The sequence below is a fragment of the Protopterus annectens genome, chromosome 13.part0 (assembly GCF_019279795.1).
Source record: "Protopterus annectens isolate FY-2018-M chromosome 13.part0, PAN1.0, whole genome shotgun sequence".
NCBI classification, from domain to species: domain Eukaryota; kingdom Metazoa; phylum Chordata; order Ceratodontiformes; family Protopteridae; genus Protopterus; species Protopterus annectens.
The window spans coordinates 849,092,803-849,104,788 of NC_056747.1; positions in this window are offsets into that span (position 1 = coordinate 849,092,803).

Here is an 11,986-nt window from a genome sequence, read left to right on the forward strand (position 1 = left end):
TTCAGAGCTATTCTCCCATTTTTCGACTGTTGTGCCCATTTTTCTCAAGTTTTCCTTCATGCGATCCATTTATCTCTTTGTTAGATGTGCTCATCTCTTCTTGCCTTCTTCATAATTCTCCCAAATCTTCTTTATAAAATCATCTTCTGCTTTCATGCACATGTGAACAGACCTCCTGGCCATGTGACCGAACCACATTAATCTCTTTTTCTTGACCTTCTCTGTAATTGGGGCTATTTTGAGTTCTGCTATGATGTCCTCCTTTCTTCATCTGTCCCACAGTGTGTGTACCACTGCCCATCTTACTTCAGGCTTCCTCACCTGCACTGATGTCACTGGATACAAAATGACACTGTTTTGTATACTTTACTTTTCAATTTCCTTGGCATTCTTCTGCTGTACAGACGTGCCCTAGACGGGTTATGCAGCACCTCTAATTTTATTTTTGAGCTCACAGGATGGCTAAAATCTGTTACTTTATACTTACAAAAAGTTCTTTTGATGACTTCATATAATTCAGTATTATTTCCTGTGAAAATACTTAAACTTTCCATGTTGCTTATTGTTCTACACTGAAAGGGTCTGTCACAGATTCATTGTTAAGAATTTTTTAAGTGTCAAAATGAGGAACTTGATTTGTAATGAGGTTCACTTGAGAGGTAAACACAGATTGCAATGCACATTTTATTACTATTTGTACACCGGGTAAGTGAACAGGTGTAGTGACCCTTTTCAGCTACCACAACTGAAGTTAAAGCTCAAAGACCAGAAAATAGCTTACCGTCTTTAAGTCAACAATATTATATACAAAATGAGTACATAGTAATATTGAATGTACATAGGCTAACAGAGCACAATGTGAAAAAAGATGCAAAATGAAAGGAAGCCAAACTATAATACAAAAATGCATACAGTGCAATCATGCAGTACATAAACTCCTATATACATGTGAAATGTTTGGGCAGCCATGGTGGTGCAGCGGTTAGCGTTGCCATCTCACAGCAAGAGGTTCTCTGGTTTGATCCTTGGCTGGGGTGCCTTCTGAGGGGAGTCTGCATGTCCTCCCTGTGGTCATGTGGGTTTCCTCTGGGTGTGCTGGTTTCCTCCCAAAGACATGCTGTAGGTGGATTGGATACTCTAAATTGGCCCTAGGTGTGTGTGTGTGTGTGTGTGTGTGCCTTCTGTGGAAGGTTGGGCACCAGGCTGGCAACTCGACATTGTAAAACTCCACTGCCAATCATGAGCAGAAAGGTGATCTGCTGTGGCGACCCCTAACTGGGAAAAGCTGGAAGAAGAAGATACACGTGAAATGTTTGGAGATTTTCTACTCGGGCCTTCTCTGAAAATGGGCTTCTTAGCAGTCATAGTTTCCCGGTAATCAAATGCCAGTAAATAAATAAATAAATACAGAGGGCTGAAGTCACTAACTAATGACATATATTTGAGTTTCAGACGTCCTTCATGAAATGCAAGCTAACACAAAATCTATTCTTCTAACAACATTCTAAATTTATATGAGCAATATTTAAAATCTGTCCCTATTTTTGTGTCTTTGTCCCTCAGTTATCCAGATTTCTTGTGTTAAGAAGTTGAGAGGTATTAGACAACATACTTACTCCCATGACAGTTTATATTCCCAGTCCTCCTTTCTCTAGCCGCTGCTTTCTCTGCTTTTATTCTCATTCAGCTACTTAAAGACAGGTTTTTACCTTCCTAGAACTCACTAAAGAAGTTTTTTTCTAATCAAGCTTTTACAGTGTATACCTCTGTGGAACCCTCTCCATAACCAACTCATAATCTTTTGGTAATGATTCCCTTTTTCCACTATTTCCTGTTCACCTTTTCATCATGATAAGGCTGTTTCCTAACCTCTTGTTTTAGCCACATAGGCTGTTTCATCCATTTTGCTTTCCATCCTCTACTACTCCTTCTAGCTTTGAATACTCATACCCCAGGATTCACGAAGCCTCCGTGTAAGAGTTATAACTCTTACACGGAGGCTGCAGTTAAACTGAGTGATGTCAGCATGCTCTGCATATTCATGAGAGCATGCTGAATCACACCCAAGTCGAACACGGCCGTGTAAGACAGTAGGGGGCATGTCCGTAGGCTGAGCCCTGCAAGCGGACACGCCCCCAGAAGTCTAAAAGTGTCCAAAGTACACACCCACAACAGAGTCCACAGAAATGTGAATAAACACAACACAACACATGCCCCTACAGACTATTAAACATAAAAGAAATATCAATGTACATTTAATATTTTTTAAATTGTAAAGATGTTTAACTGTGAGTGCGCTTCGCAAAGGCTGGCGTGCCTTCGTAGCGCAGCTACAGTTAGCAGTCAGCGTGAAAGCAGATAAGAACTACATATGCAAAATAAGCCAGAAAGCAATAGCGAAGCGGTAGAGATGCCGGCTGCAGAGCAGGCATCCATGGTTCGAGCCCCCACAACACTAATTTTTTTTTTCTCAAAATAAGCATGGAACAAGTCTCTGACACATATATGTACACATAAAACCAGAATCTATGTAAAATGCAATGTAATAGCCTATTTATATTGAATAAATGTGAGCCAAGAAATGAATATAAACTGCCTTATATGCCCATAGCTGAGCTACAGTTCAACAGAGTGAGATTATGTGCCCGTAGATAAGCATAGGTTTAACTGGTGCAAAATGAGTGCCTGTAGTCGAGCAGTGGTTTACCACGCTAATTATATGTGCCCCTAATTGCGCTAAGCGGCATATGCGTGCCAATAGCCAAATAAGTGTTAAACCGGCGTACCCGTTTGCGAGCTGCGCAGCGCAAACGAGCTAACCGACGGGCAACGGTGAGCAAGCCGTATCCAAAATGCCTTTACACAGACACACCCCTCAACATGTCTAGACAGTCCTGCAAAATAAAAAGCAGTGGCCAGGTTCGAACCCAGGATACTATACACCATAGTCAAGGTACAGAACCACTAAGCCATGACAGCAGCTCATAGAAATGCAATATCAGCTCATATATAGGAATGAATACAAACTACAGCATGACAATGCAGGTTTACTGAAGTTGATACAATTCCAAACTGGCCAATCACAGATATGTGCGGGAAAAACGGACTATATAAGCCCCATAGGCAGGAATACACAGCATAAACGATTGTAGAACAGACCTGCAGTTAGAATGTCAGGTGTAGGTGAGGGTAGTCGCTTCGAGCAGAGGTGGGGTGTTGAGGAGTCCAGGTACATGGCCTGGCTCCTAGTCCATAACCATGAGGCCCAACTCATGCAGGGTCAGGTCCTTTGGGGAGCGTACAAGGCTGAGGCGTGGGACCAGTTAGCTCATGAACTCACCAGTGCCACAGGAATTCCTAGGACAGGTGAGCAGGTCCGTCACCACCATGCGGACCTGAAGAGACGTAAGCAGGACCAACTGAACCGTTGGATCCAGGAGGCCCGGCAATCACCCAACGCCCCACCACTGAGTAAGTATAAATTAATTATGTTTGTAGAAAGTTAAACTACCTGAAATCATGGAGATGTGTATTCCAATATTACTTCATTTATATTACAGCTGCAGGTGTCCGTTCTGCGAACCGCAGAGCCTATGCTGATAGGCTGGTGCGGTTGCGCCACCAGGCAGGTCAGTAATCCACTACTAGTAACTGTAAAGATATATAAATGTATGACAGTTAGCATAAGAGTGCAGTGTAGCCAGGAAGGAATTAAATCTGCAACTCACAGAGTGTGAAAGTTTATGCAAGTATTGCCTGATTACAACAGTTCCCAGCCTGTAAGATGAAACTAATCATGAGACTGTCCAACACATATTTGTAAATAAAACTGCCCTGCCTGTAAGAAAATAGTACACAAACAGCAGCAGCAGGTAAAGTATAGCTGCAGAAGAGGATGAATCCACCTGTGTGAGATGTATACTTGTGGAAATACTGAAACATGACAGAAGTGAGAGTGCTGGAAAGAACTGCAATAATTTCTGTTAAAACATGTCAATAAAGCCTAGAAGTACCAGTCTGAATAGTAACATGAAAGCAAGTGAGAGAGTGTGAGAAAGTGTCAGAATACAGCACTACAGTAGTAATAACCCTGAATAAAGTATACTGCAGTCAGGACATAATTAAATGCATGTGAGACCCAAAACCAAACAGAAACATCTGTTCAAAGTGTTGCTGCATGTGGAATGTGTACACCAAAATCTGGATATGCTGCTCCCAGTCTGAAATATGCAGATAGGATGACTGTCTGATATCCCAAACATCCACACCTGTCTACAGTTATACAAAGAACAGTTAACAGGAGATGTATCTGCACAAATTTCGATATGACTTGTGTATGAACAGCAATAAAATGTAGACTTATGTTGCAGTAACAGTCCCATTTGCAAGGTTAAGTAGTTAACATATAGGACACTGTAGTCAGAACAGTAGTGTGTATATAACTGTAGCTATTATAAATGTACAGCATATGTGGTTGTATTCGAAGGTGTTAATAATATGTCTGATTTACCCCGCCCTCTAACCATCTATAACCCATTCCACAGGAAAATGGTATGTGCAATCACAATTACCACCCCTGGACATCTGTCCTGTTGGGTCATATATATTTGCATGTCTGTTGATGCATCCGCCCTGTTCATACATCCACACCCGATGGCCTGTTGCCATCAACCAACCCTGCATGTTGTTGGACTGTGTATTACTGTTGAAATTATGCATGTGCTATGCACGCTGTTCAATGTTGTGAATAACTGGTTGTGTGGTTAATGGGAATACTAATGCATGCTGTTAAAACTAACTGTGAATGGTGTCTATAATAGAAAGTGAAAGACCAGTAGAGTAAATGCTCAGCGGAACAACAAGCCCAAAGATAAATAATAAAACAAACGCCGCTGAGCAAAGCAATGGAGGATGCAAACTCATTCAAGACACAGATAACTCCTAAGTTCAACGATCAGTGATGTAAATAATCCAAGTGCAGGCGAAGTGTATAAAAGACAGGTTTATTGATAAAAAGGTGAGCGCTTTCGCATTAGCTTCTTCAGACCTATACAACTATAGTATCTAAGAACATCAGATTAAAAGGTTAAAATGGCGCCAAAATCCTATCCATTATTTAAAGACATATGACACATTAAAAATATCATATAGAAAGTCATATAAAAAATATCTATACACATTCATTCAAAAATCAGAATAGCTCATCAAGGTCAAACTATTCATCTTCATATCCATTCTCAAACTAAATAACTCAGGGATATATATAACAAAAAAGGGGGGGGAGGGGGGGAAAGGTTAATAACACAGCCATCAAAACATAATTGAAATCTCTATGCATATATAGGGGTACAGAAAAACCTTAATGGCCACAAAGTAATAGGCCCTTCATGGCCTCTTAGCATCTTTTGGACAGTAACCTCCTTGATTTCAACAGTGGTCGCAGGGGAACCCTTCCATTGAGGCCTGGGGTAATATCTGCCCTGAACTTAATAATCCAATGGATTTCCCTGGTTTCTGTATAATTATTGATGTCCCCTCTCCTATATGTCCTTGAGATCTGTTCCAGGATCCTAAACTTAAATTGGTGTTCTTGACCTTTGTCATTGGTGTGTTTAGATAATGCATTATGTGTGGTGCCCTTCCTTGTATGGTATACGTGCTCACGAATCCTATCCCTCAGTGTCCTGTTGGACTTGCCTACGTAGTAGGCTGGGCAGACTGTACAACAGGCTAGGTAAACCACATCTCTGGACATGCAATTACCCCTAGTCCTGATTTGGAATATACCCGAGCCATATGGATATCGAAAGACAGGGTCGGTTTCTATATACGAACAGAAATTGCATTTGTCACATGTGGTCATATATGAACCCAACAAAGCTGGGGGATCATTATGGATCTTTGGATAGCAGAGGAGACTCTTCAAATTCTTTTTATTCCTATAAACAAATCTAGGTCGAGTGCCTGTGAGGCTCTTGATGGTCGGGTCAACTGATAAGACATGCCAATGCTTAGAGAAAATGTCTTTAAGTGTGCCTACATCTCTGGTGTAAAAAATAGGAAATACAATTCCATTATCAATGTGTAGACCGCCATGTTGACTGTTCAGATCGTTACTGGCCTCTCCTATGTATGTTTCAACAGCACCATCTGAGAAATATGGTTTCGCTCTGTCTATCCTCAGATCCTCAATGCCTACCATCCCTCTGGAGATGTCTAGGTGGTCATAACCACGTTCCCTCAACTTGCTACTAAGATCTCCTAATTCACTTGCCAAATCACTGTCCAGGGGTGTATACCTAGACATCCGCATGGTTTGTCCCTTCACTATGTTCTTGTATACATAGCCAGGATGCATGCTTGAACGATGCAACAGTGTATTCCTATAGCAAGTTTTGCGATAAACACCCGTGTTAACTATCCCACAAGGTAGTTTATCAACAAAGACATCTAGAAAGGGGATAGTTGTCTTCGACCAATCCATGGTAAACTTCAAAAAAGTGACAGAATGGTTGATCTGTCCAAAAAAGGACTCTAACTGTGTTATAGAGCCACTCCATACAAGGAAGAGATCATCCACAAAACGCCTATAGAATGGTACTAACTCCTGGAACAAACTATTCTGAAACAGGAAACTATGTTCCCACTCCGCCATCACTAGGTTGGCGTAGCTATTGGCACAAGAGGGATATATATAACAAAAAAGGGGGGGGAAATGTTAATAACACAGCCATCAAAACATATATGTAGGCTGGGCAGACTGTACAACAGGCTAGGTAAACCACATCTCTGGACATGCAATTACCCCTAGTCCTGATTTGGAATATACCCGGGCCATATGGATATCGAAAGACAGGGTCGGTTTCTATATACAAATCAGGACTAGGGGTAATTGCATGTCCAGAGATGTGGTTTACCTAGCCTGTTGTACAGTCTGCCCAGCCTACTACGTAGGCAAGACCAACAGGACACTGAGGGATAGGATTCGTGAGCACGTATACCATACAAGGAAGGGCACCACACATAATGCATTATCTAAACACACCAATGACAAAGGTCAAGAACACCAATTTAAGTTTAGGATCCTGGAACAGATCTCAAGGACATATAGGAGAGGGGACATCAATAATTATACAGAAACCAGGGAAATCCATTGGATTATTAAGTTCAGGGCAGATATTACCCCAGGCCTCAATGGAAGGGTTCCCCTGCGACCACTGTTGAAATCAAGGAGGTTACTGTCCAAAAGATGCTAAGAGGCCATGAAGGGCCTATTACTTTGTGGCCATTAAGGTTTTTCTGTACCCCTATATATGCATAGAGATTTCAATTATGTTTTTATGGCTGTGTTACTAACCTCCCCCCCCCCCTTTTTTGTTATATATATCCCTGAGTTATTTAGTTTGAGAATGGATATGAAGATGAATAGTTTGACCTTGATGAGCTATTCTGATTTTTGAATGAATGTGTATAGATATTTTTTATATGACTTTCTATATGATATTTTTAATGTGTCATATGTCTTTAAATAATGGATAGGATTTTGGCGCCATTTTAACCTTTTAATCTGATGTTCTTAGATACTATAGTTGTATAGGTCTGAAGAAGCTAATGCGAAAGCGCTCACCTTTTTATCAATAAACCTGTCTTTTATACACTTCGCCTGCACTTGGATTATTTACATCACTGATCGTTGAACTTAGGAGTTATCTGTGTCTTGAATGAGTTTGCATCCTCCATTGCTTTGCTCAGCGGCGTTTGTTTTATTATTTATCTTTGGGCTTGTTGTTCCGCTGAGCATTTACTCTACTGGTCTTTCACTTTCTATTATAGACACCTAAGGCTTACTTGTACCAGTGGAGGCATGATTGGGGGAGATTCGACTTCTATTGAACTGCCGTACACTCCATCTAACCATAAGGAAGTACCGATAACATCATGTCCGTCTTTGGACCGTTTTGCAGATTGTTTACGTACTGGAATGAACCCATTGGCGTTGTTTGCAGAAGAGGATGTTGGCTCAGCACCCACCAGTACCTTGGAATACGACCGAGAAGGGCTTAACCGAGCAGTGGAACGACTGGAGCAGGATCTGTTTAAATTGAAGTGCATGCAAACCCAGAGACAGCATTTCGAGGTTTGCTTACAGCGCCGGTTAGTGCCCAGAGGACTTAGGGTGTTGAAGATGCCGACCACTGGCACCCTCTACCCGGAGCTTTTGTACGATTGGCAGCAGCTTAATATTGAGGTAAGCCTCAAATATTTGAAACTTATGAATGCTTTCTTTCTCCCGTTAGAGGAGACACTTAAAGAAGAAGTAAGAAAGGCGAAGAATGAGATACTTAATGGGTTTCCGGTCTCTGTAGTAGACCAAACTTTATCTATTATGTTGGACAATGTCTCAGTATATGAGCGGCGCCTCTTGAATCAGAAAAGGGCCAAGTTGCAGCGGGACTCTATTGATTTCCGCTTGGGCAACATCTTCACTTGGCCTAGGCACAATGACCATAACAGCACCAATGGGACTAATAGTGCTTTCCGTCGGGTTCCTGTTATGGGCATCCATTCCTCCTCCGATGCAGGGAATATCAGTGATACAGGGAACACAGATTGTGCTCCCAATAGAGATGTCATCGATGCAGGTTCGGCTGAACTTCCTGGATCATGCTTGGACAATGATCGCACCGGTTCCAATAGCAACAATGGCCCAGATACCATCACAGACCAAGTTGGTCGTCCAGGCACTGTTGCCAACGTTGTATCTACAGGCATGGACCCCGTGCTGGAGCCGAGTGCTACTACCAACTTGGATGCCAATGCGGATTCAGTCAGCAGGGCTGAACCATCCATCCCGCTCATTGAACCAGTCGTTAGGAGGAAAGTTTCCTCCTTTGCATCGAGCAGAGTTCCTGATGGTCGGGACACCATTTCCCCTTTGGTGCCCATAACCCACACTTCCTCTCTCCAGAGGGATGGCAGACACCCTTTTCCCATAAGGGTACCTACCAACGAGGAGAGATCGTTTCAGAATGCCAAGGGGAGATACAAGAGGAAACTTTCGCCGGATCGTCCATCCAATCGGACAATCAAGAAAATGTGGGAGGGGAAGCAATAGGACTTGTATTCAACCTGTCGAGTCATGTTCTAACCGAACATGAGTCTCAAGTCCTCTCCAAAGGTCTCACTTTCATTCCAACTTCTGACAGTAGATATGAAGAGACTTTGAGAGACTTTAAACTTTTTGTTAGAAATCTGTCCCTGAAGGTTTTCTTCAACAACACAGAGACGAGAGCGAATACAACTGTATTTAGGACACCCAGTACATTCCTCCCTCCGATACACCCCCTGGTAGCGGCCTACAGCAAACTAGTTGAAGATGAGATATATCAGATGAATAGGTCAATATCTGGCCACAGGAGAAGAAGGTATAACCTCAGCCTCATACAACGTAAGGCTTTGGATTCCTTACGTAACAACAGGGAGATTATTGTCCGACCTGCAGACAAAGGAGGTGGCATTGTAGTCTTTGATATGGATAGGTACAACAATGATATGCTACTAATGCTAGCTGATGACAAATTTTATGTTTCCATCACCAATGATAGAGTGGATAATATCATTGAGAACATACGCTCTACTATATTTGGTCTCTTTGACAATGGTATTATAGATACTTCCCTGTATGAATTTTTCAATGTAGTTCACCCTCTATTACCTACCATTCAGGGTCTACCAAAGATCCACAAGGATCCACTACGCCCACCTCTTAGACCCATAGTTGCAGGCAGAGGGTGGTCAACTGAACCCTTGTCACTTTTTGTTGAGGCACAACTCAGACCATTGGTTGATGCTAATGTGTTTATTCTCAAGGACACCAGACAGTTTTTGTTGGATTTTTATCAATACATTAACACTTGTTCAGGAATTGAAGACCTCATATGGGTTACCATGGACGTTCAGTCCTTATTTACGGTTATACCCAATGAGGAAGGTAGAGCAATGATAGGTGCTTACTTGAGGAGAACCGACCTCCCTTTGAACTATGATGTTGACTTGATTCTTTTGCTTTTGGCTATTGTTTTGGAATCCAATCTTTTTTGTTTCCATGACAAGATTTTTCTGCAGAGGGATGGCGTAGCTATGGGCACCTCTTGTGCCAATAGCTACGCCAACCTAGTGATGGCGGAGTGGGAACATAGTTTCCTGTTTCAGAATAGTTTGTTCCAGGAGTTAGTACCATTCTATAGGCGTTTTGTGGATGATCTCTTCCTTGTATGGAGTGGCTCTATAACACAGTTAGAGTCCTTTTTTGGACAGATCAACCATTCTGTCACTTTTTTGAAGTTTACCATGGATTGGTTGAAGACAACTATCCCCTTTCTAGATGTCTTTGTTGATAAACTACCTTGTGGGATAGTTAACACGGGTGTTTATCGCAAAACTTGCTATAGGAATACACTGTTGCATCGTTCAAGCATGCATCCTGGCTATGTATACAAGAACATAGTGAAGGGACAAACCATGCGGATGTCTAGGTATACACCCTGGACAGTGATTTGGCAAGTGAATTAGGAGATCTTAGTAGCAAGTTGAGGGAACGTGGTTATGACCACCTAGACATCTCCAGAGGGATGGTAGGCATTGAGGATCTGAGGATAGACAGAGCGAAACCATATTTCTCAGATGGTGCTGTTGAAACATACATAGGAGAGGCCAGTACCCATCTGAACAGTCAACATGGCGGTCTACACATTGATAATGGAATTGTATTTCCTATTTTTACACCAGAGATGTAGGCACACTTAAAGACATTTTCTCTAAGCATTGGCATGTCTTATCAGTTGACCCGACCATCAAGAGCCTCACAGGCACTCGACCTAGATTTGTTTATAGGAATAAAAAGAATTTGAAGAGTCTCCTCTGCTATCCAAAGATCCATAATGATCCCCCAGCTTTGTTGGGTTCATATATGACCACATGTGACAAATGCAATTTCTGTTCAGATATAGAAACCGACCCTGTCTTTCGATATCCATATGGCTCGGGTATATTCCAAATCAGGACTAGGGGTAATTGCATGTCCAGAGATGTGGTTTACCTAGCCTGTTGTACAGTCTGCCCAGCCTACTACGAGGCAAGACCAACAGGACACTGAGGATAGGATTAGTGAGCATTATACCATACAAGGAAGGGCACCACACATAATGCATTATCTAAACACACCAATGACAAAGGTCAAGAACACCAATTTAAGTTTAGGATCCTGGAACAGATCTCAAGGACATATAGGAGAGGGGACATCAATAATTATACAGAAACCAGGGAAATCCATTGGATTATTAAGTTCAGGGCAGATATCACCCCAGGTCTCAATGGAAGGGTTCCCCTGCGACCACTGTTGAAATCAAGGAGGTTACTGTCCAAAAGATGCTAAGAGGCCATGAAGGGCCTATTGCTTTGTGGCCATTAAGGTTTTCTGTACCCTATATATGCATAGAGATTTCAATTATGTTTTGATGGCTGTGTTATTAACCTTTTCCCCCCCCCCCCCCCCCTTTTTTTTATATATATCCCTGAGTTATTTAGTTTGAGAATGGATATGAAGATGAATAGTTTGATCTTGATGAGCCATTTTGAATGAATGTGTATAGACATTTTTTTATATGACTTTCTATATGATATTTTTAATGTGTCATATGTCTTTAAATAATGGATAGGATTTTGGCGCCATTTTAACCTTTTAATCTGATGTTCTTAGATACTATAGTTGTATAGGTCTGAAGAAGCTAATGCGAAAGCGCTCACCTTTTTATCAATAAACCTGTCTTTATACACTCCTGCACTTGGATTATTTACATCACTGATCGTTGAACTTAGGAGTTATCTGTGTCTTGAATGAGTTTGCATCCTCCATTGCTTTGCTCAGCGGCGTTTGTTTTATTATTTAACTGTGAATGGTATTATGGGAAATAAAAATTTCTTTGGC